Source organism: Enhydra lutris, unplaced genomic scaffold (genome assembly GCF_002288905.1).
Source record: "Enhydra lutris kenyoni isolate GAN:26980312 unplaced genomic scaffold, ASM228890v2 scaffoldscaffold3, whole genome shotgun sequence".
In the NCBI taxonomy this organism is placed as follows: domain Eukaryota; kingdom Metazoa; phylum Chordata; class Mammalia; order Carnivora; family Mustelidae; genus Enhydra; species Enhydra lutris.
In genome coordinates, this window is record NW_019154087.1 from 48157738 (window position 1) to 48181075 (window position 23338).

Here is a 23338-nt window from a genome sequence, read left to right on the forward strand (position 1 = left end):
AAAATTTAATTAATTTGGGGTGGAAATACAAAATGAGGCAGCCACTGCGGGTTTTCTTTTTTTATAAAGTAAGACATAAGCTTACCCTACAGCCCAGCAAACCTACAACTAAGTATTAACTAAGTGAATTAAAAATTATAACAATAAAAATATGTGAATACACAAAACCTGTACATGAGTGTTTATAGCAGTTTTATTCATAATTACCAAAAATGAAGCAATCAAGAAGTAACTTATCAGATGAATGGATAAAAACTGTGGTATATCCATGCAATGGAATCCTACTCAGCAATAAAAAGTAAACTAGTATCCACCTAAATGATATGGATTAATATTAATTGCAATTCACTAAGCAAATGAAGTCAAACACAAAAGGCTGCATATTGTATGATCCCATTTAAATGACATCTTGAAGGACATACACTAGAGATGGAGAAAACATCTACATTTTGTGGTTTGGGAGCTTGACAACAAATAGGGTCAAAGAACAGTTTTTTAGGATGATAAAATTGTTTTGTATAGTATTGCTGATAATGAGTGCATGACTTTTGCAAAACCCATAGAATTACATAACAAAAAGATTAAACTTTATTGTATGCAAAGTGAACAACAATTACCTGGAATGTTCTGGGGTTCCTGGATGGGATAGAAACAAATTAATACAACTGTATTACTAATGTTTGGCATAATCTAATTAACAGGGATTGGAATAAAAAGCCTGACCTCAAGTCAGCAGTGTTTTGACAGGATATTCTAAGGCTGGGAGACAAAAGGAACAGTACATAAACAGTAACTCTATTTGATGAATTCATTTCTCACAGCAGTATGAGTTAACAATTCTGAAACTATATATAACTAAAGTTAAACAAATTCTTAAATAAATTGTAGGCAATGGGATCCATGGTTTTAATTGTCAGAGTATGAAATTACAAATAAGAAAGTGTGTGTGTGTGTGTGTGTGTGTGTGTGTGTTGAAAAAGATTAAAAATCTTGTGGAACTGAATTAGTAAAAGGTATCAGTATTAACCTATGTTTATTATAATACATAAAGGGAAACTATACACAAAATAAATATGGATATATGTGTATATACAGTTTAATATACATGCATGTATTTTCTAGTTCTGTCCAGTGAGAATGTTTATAGGAAATGACAGTAAAGTAGCAATGACCATACCATGTGCCCAGCTCTTGTTTTCTACATACTTTTCTCTAATAACAGAAATCATGCTCCTTCAAAAAATATTTGATTTTAGAGTTGATGCAAGGAAAAGAGAAAGTGAGTCTGGATCTTGTAGTGACAGAAAGTACAGAAATGACCCCATTCCTTCTGACACACACTCATACTCCCAATAAGAAGGAAATATGTCAAAAAAAACAGTTGAGTCAACCAGAAAGAGCTCGAAATGACTGAAGTTGGTGCCATTTTTGCAATGAAATAAATAATTACTGTGCTGGTTTATAATACAAAGAATAAGACATATATCCATGAATCCATATTGATACTAATGACAGCTTATGTAAGTAAGTGGGAAAGAGACAAATGTTCCCTAGAGAAGACATTTAAGTAATAAATGTAGAAGAGAATGAAGAAATTAGAAAATTAACATTAAAACAGCATAGTAATAACTGCTTCTAGCAAAATCAATTGGTGAGTGTTAAAATTAATGGGTAAAATATTGATAGAATATTTGCTTAACCTTACAGTAAGTCCCTCCAAATTTTTGTTAATCACTATGGTGGTTTTTAATACAAGTTCACACATGTTTTTGATAATCCTGTCTCTATAAAGTGGAACTTAAGCTGTCTTCCCAGAGTAACTTGCTTCTGAAGAATATAGTATAAAAGGGGGAAAATAGTAACTACAGGAGAAAGATGGCAGCCACTTAGCCACCTAATCAAGAGTAACACAAGTAACAAATTTTGTTGATTTCTTATCCCTCCTGATATGATGCAATGGAAAAAAACACTTCACCTCTCGGGTATTATTCCCCCAAATCTATAAACCTCACTCTAATTCTCAGAAAACAGTCAAGTTGAGGGCCATTCTACAAAATCCATTTCCATTGCTCCTCAAAATTTTCAATCATGATTGGAAAGGCCAAGAGACTTTCAGATTAGAGGAGACTAGCACATAACAGCTAAATACAACATGGCATTCTGGATTGAGTCCTGGAACAGAAAAAGAACATGAGTGGTAAAACTGGTGAAATCTGAATAAAACCTCCAGGTTAATTAACAGTATTATATCAGTGTTAATTTCTTAGTTTAGACAAATATACCATAGCTTTGTCATAAGATATTCCCAGTAGGGCAACTGGGTAAAGTTGAGCAATGTCTGGAGATACTTAGGGTTGTCACAACTGACAAGGGTTGCTACTGTTGGAGGCCAGAGAAGCTCCTAAAATCCTTACAGTGCCCAGAACAGGCCTACAAGAAAGAATTATCTGAACTAAAATGTCAATATTGCCAAGTCTGAGAAACTCTCAACCAGTGAATGTTTTATTTATTCTGTACATCTTAAAGCCCACTGGAAATGGTTCTCTTCAGCTGGCAGGGCCAGTGATATAGATTCACTCTCTTACTTCAGGACTTCCACAATTCTACAGTCCTTTGTTATTATCTATGTCTCCAGAATATTTCTTCTCCATTCCATAGGACAACACATTGGATTATTACACTGGCAATAATGTGATAATTGGACACAGTAATGAGAAAGTAGCAGATGTTTTTGACATGTTGTTAAGACACATGCAAATCAAAGGGTAGGAAACAAATTCCACAAGACTTCAGGAAGCTGTTACCTTAGTGAATCTTTAGGAGTTCAGTTATCTAGGGCAAGTTGAGATATCCTTTGAAAATGAAGGATCACACCTTTCCTACCACGAACAAAGGCTTGCTTGGATTTTGAAGGAGACATATACCTCATTTGAACATTCACTCCAATCCATTTACTTCAAATTCACTTCAAATTCACTTCACATTCACTTCAAATCCATTTAAGGGACTCCAAAACCCACCAAGAGAAAGATATGCAGCATATCCAGGCTGCCACGAAGTTTGCTCAGACATTTGGGCCATATGAATCACAGCTCCAATGATGCTTCCAGTATATGTGGTAGACAATGACATGTGGAATCATTAGCACGCTCCTTCTGGTGAATTATAGGAAAGAATCTGAAGATTTCTGAATAATGCTCTGCCATTTTTATAAATAACTCTTGTCATTTTGAAAAATAGCCCAGGGTTGCTACTAGGCCTTAGTAAAGACTAAACACTTGACTGTGAGCCACCAAGTTCCCATGTGACCTGAGTTACCCATAAGGAACTGAGTGATAGAAGTGGTTCTACCTTGGAAGGATTGCATTTTGTTCTCACTGGAATAGGAACTTATTCTGTGTATGGAATTGCCTTCTCTGCCCATGATGAGTCCCATTGATTTACAAACGCTTTATACACCATCATGTTATTCCACACAGCATTGCTCCTAAAGAAGGAACTCACCGTATAAAAAAGGAAGTGAGGCTTTTTAAAAATTAATAATGCAAATTACAATTAACCCCATATTTATGAAATTACTAAAACTTTAAAAAAATGAAGTTAAAATGAATCTATTTGCAAGCTCCCAAATCAGCTTTAACATTATAACATACAAGGCTATTTTTACTGAGCACTGACTATTTTTCTTACTTATCAAGGATCCAGAAATGTCAATAAACCAATACCCCTGCCATAAAGAAACTAATAGAAAAATTGATACAAATTCCAGGAATAAAAAATAAATGCAATGTACTGAAAATAATAGCTTTCTTGAAATATTTTACAGTTACTACTCTTCCATTATATGACTATGCCTTAAAGGCCAAACACTATTTTAGGCACTTTAATGTATATTAGCTGGAAGAAAGAACCTTCTGTCAATAAAACTTCAGAATGTCACATGAAACTAATTGCTTGATCTCTGGATCTAATTTTATTATTTAATTTATAAACACTTACATGTGGCTGACTATTTGCCAAGCACTGACTTCAGCCCATTACAAATATTTACATTGATTTAATGCAGTTCTTAATATTTACATTGATTTAATGCAGTTCTTAATTATATCAAATTATCCTGATGGTCCAGTTCACTGAATTATGTAGGGACAAAAAGCACTGTAGGAGGCTGAGAGAAGTGTGTAATAATTTAGGCTTTTGGAAGGGTCTCTGGTACATCATCAATTCATCCATCTTAGAGGCTGCCTCATACCTGTGTCCCATTAACTTCATTCACATCTTCCATTCTTTCTGCATTGCTTTGAAACACAAGCATCAGAGACATATGGTGGTCTTTCCATTATGAAAACCAACACCTAAGATTTCTGAGGACAGTTTTAAATATCAAACTCTACTTTCTTGATTCCCAACAGCATTATTTAATGCAGGAGAAACATGTAGTTTGAAAATTCATATTCAACACACATTTTTAAACATTTTATTTTTTACTTATTTGAGAGACAGATAGCAGAGCAAGCAAGAGAGAACATGGGAGGAAGAGGGGCAGAGGGAGAAGCAGACTCTGTGCTCAGCAGGGAGCCCCATGGGATATTGGGCTCAATCCCGGGACCCCAGGATCATAACCTGAGCCCAAGGCAGATGCTTAACTGACTCAGCCCCCCAGGTGTCCCTCAATACACATATTTTTACTTGATCCATAGATTTCCCTAGATGGTAAGAATACATAGTAGATACAGTGAGAAATATATAAAATACATTGAGAATTATGATTATATTTAAAATGGCCCATTTTCTTGGTGGCTTATCCATCAAAATTCAAGTCAGACGTGTGTGTGTGTGTGTGTGTGTGTGTGTGTGTGTGTGCGCATTTGCACCTGTGTACATATTTCATTCCAGGCACTCTGTAATGGCTTTAGTGTACCAAGGCTTTTGCTAAAGCTTTTAAAATATTTTCTACTTACACATTGAACCTCCTCTTGGGGATAGGAGTTCAGAAGACCTCATGAACATGCAGAAATTTTTTTTATGTGCTGTATCCTTTTAAGTTAGGATTTTATTATTCCTGTTTAAAAATCAGGACACTTCCAGACTCCACAAAGAAGTTAAAACTCCTGGTGGAGGAGCGATGTCTAGCTTGAATGAGATAGAGCCACAGAGCGGACCCTGAGACATACTGGATTTACTGCTCTTCTCTATTCACCATCTGTTCTACAGCCAGCACCAAACTTGCAGAAGAAATGAAAAGAAATTAATTGCAATATTCAAAGACTCTTAAGAGCACTAAACTAAAAATCAAATGAGCAGAAACCTAAAAGTTCACTTTTTTCTTCGGTACCTTTAAGATGAGAGAAAACCCTTATTTCCATCTAATTCCCTTTGCCTGGGTGGCTTCTCTCTTTCCTTCAGAGGGCATTCATACCTTTTACTACCAGATGTTGATAAATTTGAAATTTCAAAAATTGATTGAGATCTTTCATTCAGCAAATGACATTGAACCTTAAGAAGAGCCTAGTAATAACTCCACTGTTGTTGCCTTTGTTTTTTAATTCTTAGGTTTTTATCCCTTACTTTTGGGCAAAATACTTGCTATACCTCCTCCAGATAAATCTGGAATAAAGGCACAAATGTTTGATGTAAGAACTGAATTCAATGTTAGTAGACACAAAGCAATTATATCACCAAAGAAGGTAAGTACGGAAAAGTAAAAGCAGCATAGATATAAAGCCTAAAGTATTTCATAAAGTAAATTAAATATGGATTTGCATCACATTGACCCATATCAGCACTCCCACAATCGGAAAGTCTAGTTTTTCAGTCAGGTGATAACGGAAAAAATGACAAATGTTCTCCTGTCTTCAAAACCATCTCAATATTACATTAGAACTTCATAATCGCTGTTCAGGTTTTCAGAAACACTAACAGTAAGGAGGTAAAAGACCATTACTCAAATATGACAGAAAATTTTAGTTGATCCCATGTAATTGAGCAACCAGAAGATAAAACTTTCTGAACAAGTAATTCACAATCATTATTGTAATCCACTGACGGTTCTTCTTCCCCTTTTTGTCATTCTTAGATTTTGGGTGATTAGAAAATCTAAACTAAGACAAAGTAAAATGATATTTTGAATATTCCACACAAACCAGGTTTAAAGTTTTGATTACATATACTAAATTTCTTGCGTTTTGTCCTGAATTAGATTGTTTGTGTCAAATTCAACATGAGAGGACAGAACTCCTGAAATCAAGATTCCTATCAATTCTCTCCAACTGTTTCTAAGACCTCAAGAATAAAATTTAGAATCCCTGGGGCTGGAGGAAATGACAGGCTTCACTGAGTAGTAAATGTGCATAGTGTGCAGCACATTTCCATAAGAGTGTTAGGGTTTGAAATAGTCACAAATATGAAATCAAAATATTAATCAGTGATAAAATGAAATAATATACTTTAGGATATTTGTGCAGGGAAATACTAGAGAGCAGTGAAAATTTATGAATTTATCATCTATATGTATCTATGGCTAAACTCTAAAATGTGATTTTATAAAAATAAAAGTTGGGGCACCTGGGTGACTCAGTTGGTTAAGCATATGCCTTGGGTTCAGGCCATGATCCTGGAGTCCTTGGATAAAGCCCCACACTGGGCTCCCTGTTCCTCTGCCCCTCCCTGCTGCTAATGTTCTTTCTCTTGCTCAAATAAATAAATGAAATATTTTTTAAAATAAAAAATAAAATAAATAAAGATTTTATTTATTTACTTGAGTGAGAGAGAAAGAGAGAGAACAAGTAGGGGGGTAGGGGCAGAGAGAGAAGCAGACTCTCTGTTGATTAGGAAGCCCCATAGGGGGCTTGATCCCAAAACCCGAGATCATGACCTGAGCCAAAGGCAGATGTTTAACTGACTGAGCCACCCAGGTGCCCCTTAAATAAAAAAATAAAATCTTTAAATCTTAAAAAAAAAGAAAGAAAGAAAAATAATAACCCAAATTCATGGTAGTGGTTACTGTGAAGTAATGCAAAAAGAAATTGGGGAGGATGGGGGTGCCTGGATGGCTCAGTGGGTTGGGCCGCTGCCTTCGGCTCAGGTCATGATCTCAGGGTCCTGGGATCGGGTCCCGCATCGGGCTCTCTGCTCAGCGGGGAGCCTGCTTCCCTCTCTCTCTCTCTGCCTGCCTCTCTGCCTACTTGTGAACTCTGTCTGTCAAATAAATAAATAAAATCTTTAAAAAAAAAAAAAAAAAAGAAATTGGGGAGGAGTATATAAAATGTTTCAGTTGCATTTGTGATTGTTATTTCTTCCGTTAGGTTGGCTATATTATTGTCTGTTATATTATTCTACACTTCTCATATAATAAAATAATTAAGTTTTAAGAATAGAAAATACAATCACAATTAGACAAAGTAAACGTCTAAGAATTAGTGAACATATGCGTCATGCAACTAACTTCTGGATCTTGACTAATGATGGAGATGGACAAATGAAGGACTCTTGTATGATAATTGAATATGAGAATCTTGAGATCCAGCCAATATGACATTTTAAACTTGTTACTGTTCTTTGAACTAGATTATTGCTTTTTCTATTGTCTTACTTTGTTTAATTACCTGCCGCATTGGTTAGTCTCAGCTTCATTTATCAAATATTATAAAGTAAAATACAATATAATATGCACTCTTCCCTCATGGAAAATAAGTTCACTAGTTGCTTGAAATCCCAGTGTTTCACTATCCTTACAGCACTAAACACTAACACCTTGAGGGTAAAGTCCTCCTCTTCAGGGTTCAAGATGATGGTTGTAACACAAATAATCACACCATATACTAGTTCAAAGAAGGAAGAAGGGAATATGGCTTAAGGATATTTTCTAGAGTGCAAGCAGTGTTTCTACTTGTATCTCTGAGGAATTTGTCGCTTAACACATAGATCTTCAAGGGAGCCTGGGAATTTCAGTCCTTATACCGGGCATATTGGCACAATACATTTAGGATCCATATTTTAAAGATGGGGTGAGAATGGGACATATAGCTACAGTCTCAGGCAGAAAAAACATCCTCACATCCATATCTTATTGCTATATAATAAACCATCCATAAATGAATGGATTAAATTAATGCTTGGGATATGTGTTTGTGTTTTCTATTTTAGGAAGAGATTAATGTAAAGGGACAGGTAAGTGGCACATTGGTTGGTTGTTAATTAGAAGAAATTCGACATTTTCTTTTCTTCTGGAATGAAAAGAAAATCTTAAACTTCTAATTTGATGTTATGAAGAAAATAAAATAAACACAGAAGACTTACCAAGTGTCATCCAAGACCATCACAACTCCATGGACACTTCATAAACTACATAATCTTCTTTAGGTAAATTCACAGCAAAAAGGTTCATTTGGTGCTAATTGAACATCTCTTTTATTACTTTATAAGTAATAAAATAAGAAAGGGGTCCTTTCTGAAAGTTTTATTTGGATATCTTGAATTTATCTTTAAACTTTCAAAATTTTATTGGAGATAACATGTGCTTATAAAGACTATATCTCTATTAGTCCTTTAAAAAACAAAAAATCAGTCTGAAATAATTTCAAACTTACAAAAAAGTTAAAAATATTACAAATAATTTTGATATATCCTTTACCTAATTTCTCCAAATACTAATGTCTTTTTAGGATGATGTTACAGTTATCAAGACCCAGGATATTAACAATAGTAAGAAATTAATCTATATGCCTAATTTGGATTTATTATTTATCCCATTAATGTCCTTCCTCTAGTCCAGGCGTCAATCAGGATCACACATTTTTTTAGTCGTCAGGTCTCCTTAAAGACCTCCAAATCTGTGACAGTTCCCAACCTTTTTGTCTTTCGTGACCTTGACACTTTGGTAGAATATTGGCCAGTCATTTTATTTATTGTCCCTCATAGAGCTTTTCTGATATCTTCTCATGTTTATATTTAAGTTGTATTTTTTGCAAAAATGCCACAGAAGTGGTTCTGTGTTCTCCTCTCTGCATGATATTAAACAGTACATTGTATTTGTATGTCTCATTATAATATGCTAATTACTATTAGTTTATTATAGTTATTTTCTCATAATTATAAACCATTTTGTGGGGAAACACTTTGATTGTCTGCAGATATGTTCTTACATTTTTGCTCACAAATATTGGCATTCATCAATGGTTCTTTCTGCGAAAGTTATCTGTAATATATGCCAAAACATGACTTTTGTTTCCATCATTCCTTATATGTGCCTTAATTGGAATTACTACTAATTAAATTAAGTCTGGATTTTACTTTCTGCTCTACTGCGGCTTTGTGAAAGCAATTATTAACATGATTTTGAAAATAATCCTGAAGCTTTGGTTTTGTTTCCACTCTGCTTTGGTGTAGCCATTGTTAGCAACTTTGATCTATTTGTCATTAAGGCCACTCTGTAGGGAAGTATTTTTTATTATTCTTGTGTATTTTTTGTAGGGAAATATTGAGACTAGCCCTCCTTCTCCCTACCTGCCTTTTATTCTTCCCCTCTAAAACTTTATTTTTAAAATCATACTTCTTTTTTTATTTTCTACTTCTTGCCCATTACTCTATCATCTGCCTTACAATGAAGATACTAACTATAATATAAGGGCTTGGATCTGATACTATTTGAAGAAAAATAAACAAATTAACAGAGCAGAAGAAAATATTATTTTACTTTGGCTTTATGTTCTGAGCCAGAAAATTGGCACATCAAGAAAAGGAGAGAAAGCTGCTCGATCCAGCAGATACTATCAATAAATGCTCTTCTCTGCCTCCACAGCTCCCAGAAAGGCAGGTCGGAAGCCAAATTCAAACAAATGAGGGGACTCCTAAGAAAGGAATTAAGTAAACAAGTTCCAGAGAGTAACTATTCCCTGGAGGGTTTTTAAAACAGAAGAATTTTAATTGGATCTTGAAATAAATGTTTCTGACATTGTTTGAACAAAAGGAGTAGCAGCCTTCTGGCCACAGACCGAGTGTTCTGAGGAGACTGGGCTGTGTCACTCTGGAATGCCACAAACAAGCAAAGTGAGGCTCGGAAGGCTGTAAAGACGAATGGCTGGGTGATTACTGAGGATCAAAGGATAGGGTTAGTTGAAGAATGATTTCAATTCAAAAATTTAAAAAGACCTGTAAATTAAGTCTCTTTTTATCTGAAGCATGGTAGTGAACTCTATTACATGATAGAACTGCCTGAGTCAGGCTCATCTCAAGAGAGAAAACAAAATATTTTTAAAACTAATCCTTCTGTATCTCCTGTTCCCATGGATAGCTGATAGGAACGATTTATTTTGTAATCTCTCTGATCAAGTTAAGTAGCCTAATAAACTGAATCACAGCTAAACCTTGGCCCTGTCCTTAATCTTTACATACCTCTAGTCCGTCATCTGCACCATTGAAATCACAAACGACTTGCACATTCACTAGTGTCTGTGTCTACAAAGTGCCCCAGGCTCCCCAAATGAAGCTTCAGTCCAGTCCCAGAGATGGTGGCACGTGGGAAGTCAGAGTTAATGTCATCTCTTGCTCAAGCGTCTCTGATCCCGTGAGACTCAGTGCACCAGCTTTATCTCACCCTGTGAAGGAGACCAGGGAGGAAGAGGGGAGGTTGTCATGCTCTTAAACCATTGTGCACTCTAAATCAATTTCTTGGAACACTGTATCCCACTTCTGAATTATTTCATCATGTGCTCCTTTAAAGGAATTCTCAAATTGTTCCTCCTTGAACATGTTGAGATGTCTTAACCAAAGAAAACAGTTTTGTGATTAAGAGTACTAGTAAGCTCTGAGCAAACCAATTTACATTTCTAAAAAGACTCAGGTTTGTGACTTTGGTCATCAAACCCAACAATAGTTATCTCACATATTCTTCTTCCCCTCCCCCTCCCTCTCCCTCTTCTTCCTCTCCTTCTCCTCCTCCTCGTCCTTCTTCTTCTTTTTCTTCTTCCTCTTCTTTTTCTCCTCCTCCTCCTCTTCCTCCTTCTTCTTCTACTTCTTTCTTCCTCCTCCTCCTTCTTCTTATTTTTCTTCTTCTATTCTCCACTTAGTAGGTATAATTGTGATTCCATTTTCATGGAAAATAAAAGTGAGGCACAAAAATTAAGCAACTTGTCCTGAGTCACATACATAGATAGTGAGTATAGAAGTCAGGATTTGGATCCAGAAGTATAATATAATCTAATTAACCAATTAAGTTATAGCAGTTTTCTTTTGATATTTTTCATTTATAAGTTAGATATTTTTCTCTGCCATTTATGAGCCTCTTTTAAGAAACAAAAATACGTATTTGCTTAATTCATTTTCATTAAATACTTGTCACTTGATCAAACTTAAATTCATAGTAAAGTAACTTTGTAAAATCCAGACTAATATTGTTTCTGAATGGAAAAGTAAAATGCCACTTGATAAGTGTCTAAGCCTGAGAAATCTGGGCAGAGGACAGGACTGAGTGGGGGAAGAAAACAAAGGAGACAGGTGGTGGGACGTGTGACCCAGAGAGAGCATACTGGGAGTGAAAAGACATGGTTTGGGAGGGGATGGCTACAGTGGCAATGAGCTGGAGTGATAAATGTCTATACTTACAATGTGGTGTTCTCTTCACTTTTGACTCATGAATTATTCTGATTATTCTAAAATGCTTTTCCACTAATTCTATTGAAACTACATGTTCAATAGAAAAAATTAGACTTGTGAAATCACACACATCCACACACAAGCAAAGTACGTTAACTATCATCTCATCACATAGAGGTAACCTCTATTAATAGTTTTGCCAACAAGCAACGAGAAGAGTTAAGATACTGACTGGTGTCTACAACCCAGGAAATTCTCTAGGGCACATAATAATACTTGGAAATGTCATGGCAAAACGTTATGGTAAAATACAGAAAGTCAAAGAAGCAAGACCAATACTGACATGGGAACTTGAGGATTGAAAGTGTGGATCACCTAGCAGTCTTTTATCAATGAGGTATTTACTAATTTTGGTAATTATGCTAAGAAGATTTCCTTGTTCTTAGAGAGTATCTGATAAAATATTTAGTGGTAAAGGGTCTTAAAGTCTCTAGCTCAACTCTTAAATGGTTCGCAAAAATGTAGTATAAGTACCTATAAATAGAGAGACAATGAGAAAGTAAATGAGACAAAAATATGAATCTGCGTAAAAGATAAATGGGACTTTTTGGTACTATTCTTGCAATTTCTCTGTAAATTTGCATTACATCAAAATAAGAAGTTAAAAAAATTTGAACCACCTGGCCGGGTAATGAGATTTAGATCACTTTGTTAGATAAGACACTGACTGAGGTTAAAGTATGCAAGGTGGCTGATGGGAGAGGAATGGTGTAAATACCAATAACGACCATGTGACTGGCTGCAGAAAGGAGAACTAAGGAAGATGCACACCCTTCCTTTATTTGATGAGTATTTATTTATATCTATTTACTAATTTGTTCTCTCTCCTTACTATTCCTATACTCTTTAGTATAAGATGTGTAAGTAGTGTTAAATTCTGTAGTTCAGTATTATAGTTACATGATAGCAAATGGAGATTGTAACTACAATAAATAAATAAATGAAGCATCATCATCCAGCGTAAGAAAAGCAATGCATGGGACTATCTACAAATTGAAAAATAATAAACCTATAATGAAGTCATACCTTGCAAAGAATTGTGAGGTTACGGGGGCACCTGGGTGTCTCAGATGGTTAAGTATCTACCTTCGGCTCAGGTCATGATCTCTGATCTGGGTGGGGGGATCAAGCAGCACATCATACTCTTGGCTCAGTGGGGAGTCTGCATCTCCCTCTGCCTGTCTGGCCTACTCATGCTGTCTCTCTCTGCCTCTCTCTCTCTCAGATAAATAAAATCTTAACAACAACGACAAAAGAATTGTGAGATTATTGATACATAGAACTGACTGGAATCATGCAGATAAACATCCAACTCGTTTTTGAGATGGTATCACTGTCAAAAGAATCACTTGGCTGAACCAAAAGACAGTCCTGTCCAAGACTTAAAATAGCCTTTGGAATGCTCCCAAACTTCTATAAATAGGAGGCAGGTTAAAAGATCTCTTCATTCTTCCAAAATAGCATATTCTTCAGTGTCTTCTCATCTGTGGTTAAGAGGAATAATTATCTTTCAGAAGGTGGAGTCAAGAGCCATAGAGAACCATGAATTTGGGAACTAGTCCCAGGGAACAGCATTGGAGTTTAACCAAGGAATGTTGCCTACCTTTAGGATAAGGCCCTCATATTTTCAAAATGGGACTATAGCCTTGTTGTGTACTAAGGATGGCCTTGTGCTCCTCTGTTCTCTCTGAAAAGGAGTGTTTATTGTGGCTTTCTGGATTTGTTCAACTTTTGCTTTTTTGTGTGAAGGAAAACAGAAAAATTGTCTTTATACATAATGCGTCTACAGTTAAAGAGGATCCACATAGCGACAATGTGAAGATTATCACAATATCCTGGAACTGGGACTTTGAGTTGGGTTGACCTTTGGGAAGAGATTGAGTGTATTTTATGCATGTAAGAAGAAAAGCAAATATATTTAATTAAGAGGGCAACTGTAATAGATTGTATTAGTGTCAATGTATCCCCTCTCCTACTGAGTCTATCCTTACAGGATGTCAGGCTGAGCCAAGTAACAGTTTGGAGCCAAGTAATACTAGTGAAAATGGTATGTACTATTTCTGAGAAGTTTTATGAAATGTCAAGTAGTTCTGCCATTGTTCTTTCCAGTTGTGCCAAGACTGTCCTAGACAATGGCTATTCATCTAGCCTGGGTCTTTAAGTGGAGAGAAGTAAAGTAAAATGGCAGGCAGTGGTTAGTCAATATATAACAGCTGTGAGAATCGAAACCTATATTTTTATACATCACTGAGATTCACATACCGTTTGTTCCTGCAACATGATGTAGCAAAACCTAATCACTCCCCTGCAAGATAGGGGATAATCAATATCTACTATAAAAGGAAATAAAGCTAGTATTAGTGGTGGTAATCACTGAACTTGGAAAACAGATATGTTATTTGTCCACCAATTTAACAAACATATATTGGAAATAGTACTACTTTCTGGAAACTGTGCTATTCACACTGTTTCTGGTGTCCAGGAATGCATGTGACCAAGATTTTTGCATTGTGAAATGTTGAGAATTAATGATCTAGGACCAAAAGAAAAATAACTTCAGAGGAGGCATACGAAAATTATTGTTTACTTTTGGTCACCATATGCCAGTGTGAACCAAGTATGAAAGTATGTAAAATATTCAAGGACAAAACTAAGAATCTGCCATTAAATCTGGTAGTTATTTGGGAGAAATATCCAAGATAAGGGGTTTACAGAACAACTGACAGAGGATCCAGCAAGAGAGCTTTTTCTTCTTGTCTTTGAAATTCCATGGATCACATGATGAATATTCATGAGTTTAATAAGTCCCAAGGAAACCAAGCCATGAATTTCCATAATCCAGTAAGCAGTTTGGCCTCCGGTAAGCTCCATGGCATCTCTAATTCTTATACTAGCAACCTTTTTGAAAGTGACGATAAGCAGAGAAGGCCTAAAACGATGTAAGACACACCACATATATGGAAATCGTGATGGCAAATGCCTTAATGGATGAGAGATAAGGAGACATCATTGACCAGTTATTTCATGAAATTTAGTGAAATCCTAAAGAGGCATATGTATATGGCCCAAAATCCATACACTTCTATTAGTTCATTTATATAAGAAAGTGATCTGAATGACTAAAATAAAAACTTACATAAGGCAATAAACAAAAAACATTGATTTTGGAAAGAGAATTGTTAAGAAAATAGGATTTTAAGGTCACCTTGGTGGCTCAATCGTTTAAATGTCTGTCTTTGGCTTAGGTCGTGATCCCAGAATCCTGACATTGAATCTCCCATCAGGCTCCCTGCTCAACAGAGAATCTTCTTCTCCCCATGCTTGTGCTCTTGTGCTCTCTCTCTCTCTTAAATAAGTAAATAAAATCTTAAAAAAAAAAAAGAAAAAAGGAAATAAGATTTATAATAGGGATGATACTAAGGGAATTGCAGACAAAGCTATTACATAAGTTGACTTCGATGTAAACTGCAAAGAGTTGTTTCTTTATGGATTGAGGGATTCTAGAAGACAGGAGCCAATCTAATTGATTTGGAAAAACACGGATTTTTTCAGAAAAAAGAGAACCTTCTCAGAGGAATTTCACAAATTCCATTACTATAAACAAAGTAGCATCAAGAAAAAAATTCTCAAAAACAAAGAAAAAGAAAAAAAATTCTGTGATGTATCCAATAATGTGATTTGAAGAGTATCTTGGAAATTTATCTTTTTTAACTTTTTATTTTATTAATTTATTTTTTTAAGATTTTATTTATTTATTTGAGTGAAAGAGAGAGAAAGAAACAGAGAGAGAGAGAGTGAGAGCATAAGCAGGAGGAGTGTCAGGCAAAGGGAGAAGCTGGCTCTCCACTGAGCAGAGATCCCGATGTGGGACTTGATCCCAGGGTCCTGGGATCATGACCTGAGCTAAGGCAGATGCTTAAATGACTGAGCCACTCAGGCACTCTCAACTTTTTATTTTAATCTAATTTTAGACTTAATAGAAAAATTGCAAAAATAGTACAGGGAGTTGTCATATACCTCTCACCCAGCTTCTCCTTAGATGAGTGTCTTACAGTATCGTAGTCTGAATATGAAAAACAGGAAATTAATGCTGAGATATTACCATTGACTGAAGTACAGACCTTACTTTATGTGAACTTCACCTATTTCCCCACTGATGTACTTCTGTTGCTGTAGGACCATCTGCAGGATCCAACATTTAATTCTGCTGCTATTTGCCCTTCATGTCCTACAGTCTGCAACAGTTACACCCTCTTCCCTTACATCTAAGGACCTTGACATTTTCAAGAAGAAAGGTGAGTTATTTTGTAAAATATCCCTCCATTCAGGTTTTTCTGATGCTTTCTCAAGACAAAAGTGAATGTACATATGATTTTGGGAAGACTAGCGTGTGCCTATGTGATGCTGTGTGCCACTCAGGGGATCATGTAATAAGGGTCATAATGTCAGTATCTCTCCATACTGGTGATGTTAATATTGCTGGTTTGGCTAAAGTGGTGTCTGAAGGGTTTCTCTTTTAAAAAACCACTATTTCTTTTTCCTTATAGACACCTTCTGGAGAGATATCTTTGACATTATGTAAGGGTACTGTTTCTCTTCAAATTTTTGTCCAACACTTTAAGCACCCATCAATGGACTTTTTTTTGCCACAATCATCGCAGTGTTTCTCTAATGGTGACTTTTTTTTTTTTTTTTTGTCTCCTCTTGCATTTATTAATTGAAATTCTTCTGTAAGGAAAAAAAATTTTCCTTGTCCCCCACTTATATAATTATTCAATTAGTTGTTCACGTCAAAATGGACTCTTGGATATTTATTTTATTATATGGTTTAAAAACTAATATAATTATCTTTTATTTTTTCCTCTCAAATTGTTTCAGCTTTCACCCTTCAAACTCCTTCCAGATGTCTTCTACACTTATTTTAAACAAGCTCACATCTTTTATTAAGTACTTCCAAGATCTGGGTTATAGGTGTGTTCATTGCTTCTGAGTGTCATTACTAACAATGTCTTCAGCCACCACTAATGGAGGTAGGAATGAATGTATGTATAGATGGTGATCCATGCACACACTGACATCTATATTTTTAGATCTATTTGCATAACTGTTAGTTTCTACCAATAACGATTCCAGTCAATCACCTCAGTGTTTAGTTTTTCTCCTTTCCTTGTATTTAATTTCTTTCTCCAAAAGTGAGAATTCTAGTTCTAGTTGCATGCACTCAATGTATTTCCCTTTTTTTTCCAGTTCTAATATGCATATTACAGAGTTTCAAAATTGCTAACCTATACCCTATAAAAAACACATTTACTAACCAGATTGGAGCCGTTGTGTAGTGTTCTTTTCTGTCTTTTAGCTTTATTGTAAACAATTGAAGTTTGGTAAGTTACCAGGTTAGTTGTTTTTTTCTGTACTCCTTCAATGTGATTAGGTTATTCATTTGTAATTCAGTTTCATTCATTTGTTAATGTTTCCATGTCACGTAAGTTTCCCCCACACAGCAATGCATTTGGCTAATTTTTGAGTAGTTGAGGTATCTATGAAGCACTACTGTGTGTCTAAGAATCAGAAATATACAAAAAGATATATTCAGGGGAGTGTTACATTCCCCACATCTCTGTTTGCACTTCCTTCTCCTTTCCAACCATTTCTCATCCACTTTCTAGAGATAAACAATATGCTTGCTTTCTGGTTTTTCATTCCTGTATTTATTTCACACAAATGGGCAAGTCTATGTGTATGTTCCCATATCCCCACATATGTTTTATGAAAAATAGTACACTATAGTTTCTTTTTTAATTTTCTTTTCTCACATAAAAATATGTCCTACAAATCACTCCATATCAATTAATACAAATCTTCCTTATTCTTTTGTGTAGTTGCATAGTACTCCATTGTTTCGATGGACCATATTATATCTAATCTCCTTCCTACATATGACTATTAAGTTGTTTCCAATGTTTTGGAATTACCAATAATGCTGTAATGACTAACTTTGTACATATATGTATTCTTATTATTGGAGGACTATTTTTAGTGTGTGTTTTTAAAGGTTTCTGTGTTAAAGAATAAGTACATAGGTAGTATTTTTTAAAAGATTTTATTTATTTATTTGAGAGAGATATATAACAAGAGAGAGCATGGGCAGAAGAAAGGCAGAGGGAGAGGGAGCAGATTCCCTGCTGAGCAGGGAGCCCAATGCAGGGCTCAATCCCAGGACTCTGGAATTGTGACCTGAGCAGAAGGCAGATGCTTAACTGACTGAGCCACCAGGAACACTGTTTTGTTTAGTATTACCAAAGCTTGTCAAAAATTGGTTTTACCAATTTGCATTCCCATTAGCATATATGAGAGTTTGTTTCCCCACAACTTCACTGACAAAATTGCAATATTTACATGCATATTTTTGTATATCTGATAAGTGGTAAACAGGATCTCAGCATTTTTAAATTATTTCTCTAATTATAATTTGAATATTTAAAAACAATTTTTTCTATTTTTTGTGAATTCTTTTAATTTTTTCCAATAAAAGAAAAAGTTTTTTTTCTCATTTCTCTATTAGGGTTTTGATCCTTTGTCCCTTCACTTCAAAAAGGACATTTTCCTTTGGTCTGTTCCCCCCACCTTTTTTTTTAAGAATTTATTTATTTATTTGTCAGAGAGACAGAGAGAGAGAGTACAAGCAGGGGGAGCGGCAGGCAGAGGAAAAATAGGCTCCCCGCTGAGCAAGGAGCCAGATGTGGGACTGGATCCCAGAACCCTGGGATCATGCCCCGAGCTGAAGGCAGACATGTAACTGACTGAGCCACCCAAGCAACCCTGGTCTGTTTATATGTTACAATTTTTCTCTACAAGTTAAATCAATTATTTTTTTAAAGATTTTTTTTTCTATGCAGCCATTTTTATTTTATGTTGTCAAATGCAACAATCTTTTCTTTTAATGACTTTGGATTTTATATCACATTTACAATGTCTTCCCTATACTGAAACTAAAGAGAAATTCATGAATCTTTCTTTGTAATAGATCCATCGCTTCATTTTTTACATTTATATACCTAATCCATCCGTAGTAATCTCTTGTATGGTAAGAGATAAATTGAATTTTAACTTTTTCCATATGTCTCCTTATGTCCTGTCATCATTTATTAATGAGTTGATCTTCACCCTAGTAAACTGAAATGCCAGTTTATCATATATTAAATTTCCATATGTATTTGAGTCTAATTTTGGACTTTCTATTTTATATGTTCTATTTATCTATTCATATACATTTAAAGAGTTTTAAATTTTTTCCTCATACAGATCTTGCACATTTCTTGTTAAAGTTATGTCATTATATTTAATCTTCTTTGTTGCAATCTTAAATGGGATTATCTTTACTATTATAGCCTCTGTTTATTATTTGTGTATATGAAGCCTGTTGATTTTCTGTGATAATTTTATATCCTGGCCAACTCATTCAGTTCATTAATAGTTGAATTAGTTTTAGTATCTATTATCTGGAGTTTCTAGGTATTCTATCATATTATCTGCAAATAGAGACTATTTTACTCCTTTAAATTGCCCATTTTTATGTCTCTAACTGATTTCTCTTATTTAATTGTCTTGGCTAATCCTATTTCTACTAAAATGCCAAATAGTAGTGGAGATATATAATCATGTTAAGAAAGTTTCTCTCCATTCCCATTTTCTTTATTGTTTTCATCATGAATGTATATTGAATCTGTCTAAAGCTTTTTCAGTATTTACGGAGATAATAATATGATACTGAATTGAGCCAAGATGAAGGAAGCAATTAATGTAGATCAGTGAAGACAGGTGAGAGAGGAAAACCTGGGGGAAGACTGACAAATAAAAAGTCTTATAGAAAATAGTAAACCTGTGTATTATATAAGTATGAAATGGTTTGTATCATCACAATAGACCCAGTCTTAATGCACACAAATCTCAGTTTTTTAAAAATGGGAATGATTTTTCTTATGTGTATTTTTGAAAGAATAATGAAACAATATTTTATGAACTAAGAACCAATGAAGCAGAGATGTTTTTATTCCTCTTGTTGCCATGGGAACTTTCAGCAATGAAATCTGACTTCACAACGAACATTTAGGAGCACGTAGGAATAATTACACATGATAACCAACCTGCTATTTGGTTTGTGTGAGGTTTTAGAAGACTCTCAGATGCTGCAGATTCTTAAACTTTCCAAAGTAATTTCTTACATATTTTATTATTACAAAAAGAGGTGATAAAAATGTTGATGTTCAGATAATTCAAGATCTACCTTAGTTTTAACATCAAAATCTAAAATTAAATGTAAGAATAAAATGGAATTTGGATTTAAGTAGTATTTTGGGTTTTAGGAAGTTTTTTTCATTTTTGTTTAACATGTTTGGTAGTACCATTCTTAGGAACCCAACCGTTCATGGTCAAGGAAAAGCATTGTAGTCTTCTTTTGAACATGCTCCTTCTAGTTACAGGATTTACTTTTAATTTCTACTAAATTTGTCTGAAAAAAACCCTTTCAAAGTATAAATGTATATGCTCTCAAAAGTTACTTTAATCTAGATATGACTTTTAATAATCCAGAGTTAAATTAAGATGTCAATCAAATAGCTGAGAACTAGCCTCTCATTAAACAAAATGTCTATGTTTATCGAATGTATAGTCCTGAGAGTTAAATAGTATCTCATGATAAAAATATTATTCCAGTTTAATAGGTTCTATTATATGTCATGTATGCTTTTGTCTTATAAAAATATGAGTTCTGAAGAGTTTCTAATAGAATACCTGAATATAGAAAACTAGAAAACAAACACAAAATAAATTTCTCAATAGAGCTGGTTTAGACATTTAGTAACAAATCAGTCAATAGTAGTGGAGTCACGAAATAAGTAAAAGACATGCAGATATCCATTAATAAGAGGGTGGACTGTGAAATGTAAAATCAAAAGTGTGGAGTGAAAATCATATCACCTAAAAGGCCAGCCTTCAAATACTGTAACTTTCTTTCTCCAAGAATCATAATTGTTAGTTACTCTGGAAATAGTATTCAACAGTATTAAAAATAATACACTAACAACTGAAAGAAAAAAACATTGCTTTCTTTACCAAATAATAGTGGTATAAATTAGCTAAATTTTTGATCAAAATGTAAAGTGATTAGATGAATGACAAATCATAGACTTTGAACACTTTTTTATTAGCTCTAGCATCTTCTACCTTTTAGAGCTATAATTTCAAATTTTTAATTTTAACTCTTAGTATTATTATTATGTCAATAGGTCAAGATACTGATAAATGACAAATCAACACCTTTGTTGCACATGAAAAGTAATATAATACAATGAAAAATCGAAGTCATTTTTTTATTACCAGCTAGAAATTTACAGCAAAATAAAAGTTAATAAGACATTAAAATGTCTGGTTCATTAGACTATATTGCAGTCTCCAAATTATCCTTTTGTAAAAATGTGTCAAAAAGATACTATTACCAACCTTATATCTCAATCTAAAGTTTTAATAAAAGTAAGAAAAGGAAAGACAGAAGGGAAGGAAGGAATGAAGAGGGAAGAGAGGAGAGAGAAAGGAAGGAAAGAAGGAAGGATGGAAGGGAGGGAGGAAGAAAGGGAAAGGAAGGGAGGAAAGGAGAAAAGAAGAAGAGAAGAAAAGAGAAAAGAAAAGAAAAAAAGAAAGTCATGTACTTTGACCACGAATAACTGGGCCAGATGTCAGCCAGAGTTGTTAAATCTTCAAATAAACCTAAACATTTGGATCACTTTCATAGGTGATGCAGGGTAAATCCCAGGAAACAGGCATACATCCAAAAGAGTGCTTTCCTCCACGTCACACCTCATATAACATTTCAGATATCCTAAATGCGAAACTATGGTGGTGGCTAGTGATGCCAAGACACTTGGATAGGAACATTTTTTACTATGATTACCATTTTTTAAGTAGATCATTCTAAAGTAGATTATTTGGATTCGTATTTCTGCCTTGCTCATTCTCTAACATATTCCCATGAGGAAATTCAAAAAACAAAATGATTCTGATAATACATTCACAAATACCTCTATCAGGATGTAGTTACTCTATAATTTAAAATCTTCCAAAAATAAATTATGGGAGAGAAATTTCCCCATGTAATTTTCTGGCACAATAATGCATGGGAAATAACTCTGAACCTGTGACAACAGAGTTTAAATCTGAAGATGTGATTAACTTTGTTAATGTAAATAAGAAAGAAGTAAACACAAGATAAAGGACATTTCCATGCTTTTTTCCCAGACATTTCAGTAAGTCTTCCTCTTTGCACATTTACATGCATACATATTTAGGTAGCTATATACATAAATTTGGCATATACAAAGCTACGTGTGTAAATAAGAATTTAAGTTCTCACGTACCGATGTTTTTCATTTTTATGAGAGTACTTTTTCCCATACTTCTTAAAAAATTTTTTTTTAAAGATTTACTTATTTATTTTGGAGAGAGAGGCAGAGAGAGTGTGAGTGGTGAAAGGGGCAGAGAGACAGGGAGAAGGCTTAAGCAGACTCTCCTGAGTGCAGAGTCCAAAGTAGGGCTCCTTCCCAGGACCCTGAGATCATGACCTATAGTTGAAAACAACGGTGTGCTGCCCAACTGACTGAGATACACAAGTGCCCTGATTTTTCACATACTTTTTAATGAATAATAGAAATTTAGAAGTAAAATTTAATATCATATCTATTTAATCAATCATATCTTTGTAATGAAGAATCAATATCATGTCTACTTAATTTGTTTCTGCTGAAAATTCATATTTAATTTAAAGTGTCCATTAACAGATGATGTCTTCAAAGCAATTATTTCTCAACAACAAGTTGTTTTCACCCAAACACATTCAATGTAAATGGAGAAATGTAAGAAAGTAATATATGCAGTTTTAGAAACAGAAACCCATTCATATTTAATACCATTGCAAAACACTTAAATCCATTATTTAAAGTACTCTGATGTTTTCTGTACTTTCATGTATTTAGACAATGAAAGTGAGTAAGAACTTTCCCATTGTAACAATTTGATTTTTCCCTGTTAAACCATAATAACATATAATTCTGTAAATACCACTAATGAATCAAATATGTCAGACAAATAATTTTAATTGATGTGTATATAAGAGTCAGCAACTTTTTATACCAGAAACCTTGAAACTCATGTATCTGGTGACTTTTATTTTGCATGTTTTTATTATTAAGCCATTACCTATCACATATGTTTAGGAAGCCAAGTAATAACAATATTTGATTATAACTTTAAAATTACTCTACTTTTAAAATTATCCACAGAATGGAGGTCGAGTTTAAATTGCTCTTATTCTTCATGAAGTGTTCATTGATGCAAAATCTCCATTTCAGGTAAATTGAACCTAATCATAGGGCTAGAAATAAACCTCTGGGTTATGTCATACTAGTTCTCGTACAGGTAGAACTACAATTCAACTACTTCAAAAACTGCTCAATTCATTTATGTAAAATATACATATTTCATTATATATTCTACCTTGAATATTTTTTTCTTTATTTTATTTTTTTTTTTAATTTTATTTTTTATAAACATATATTTTTATCCCCAGGGGTACAGGTCTGTGAATCGCCAGGTTTACACACTTCACAGCACTCACCATAGCACATAACCTCCCCAA

The 23338-nt window shown here is 34.3% G+C and overlaps 1 pseudogene; it reads left to right on the forward strand.

The window, feature by feature from the left end:
• LOC111152869 overlaps positions 1 to 13515 on the forward strand; it is a 41152-nt pseudogene extending 27637 nt beyond the window's left edge.
• Positions 13516 to 23338: the final 9823 nt, after the last annotated feature.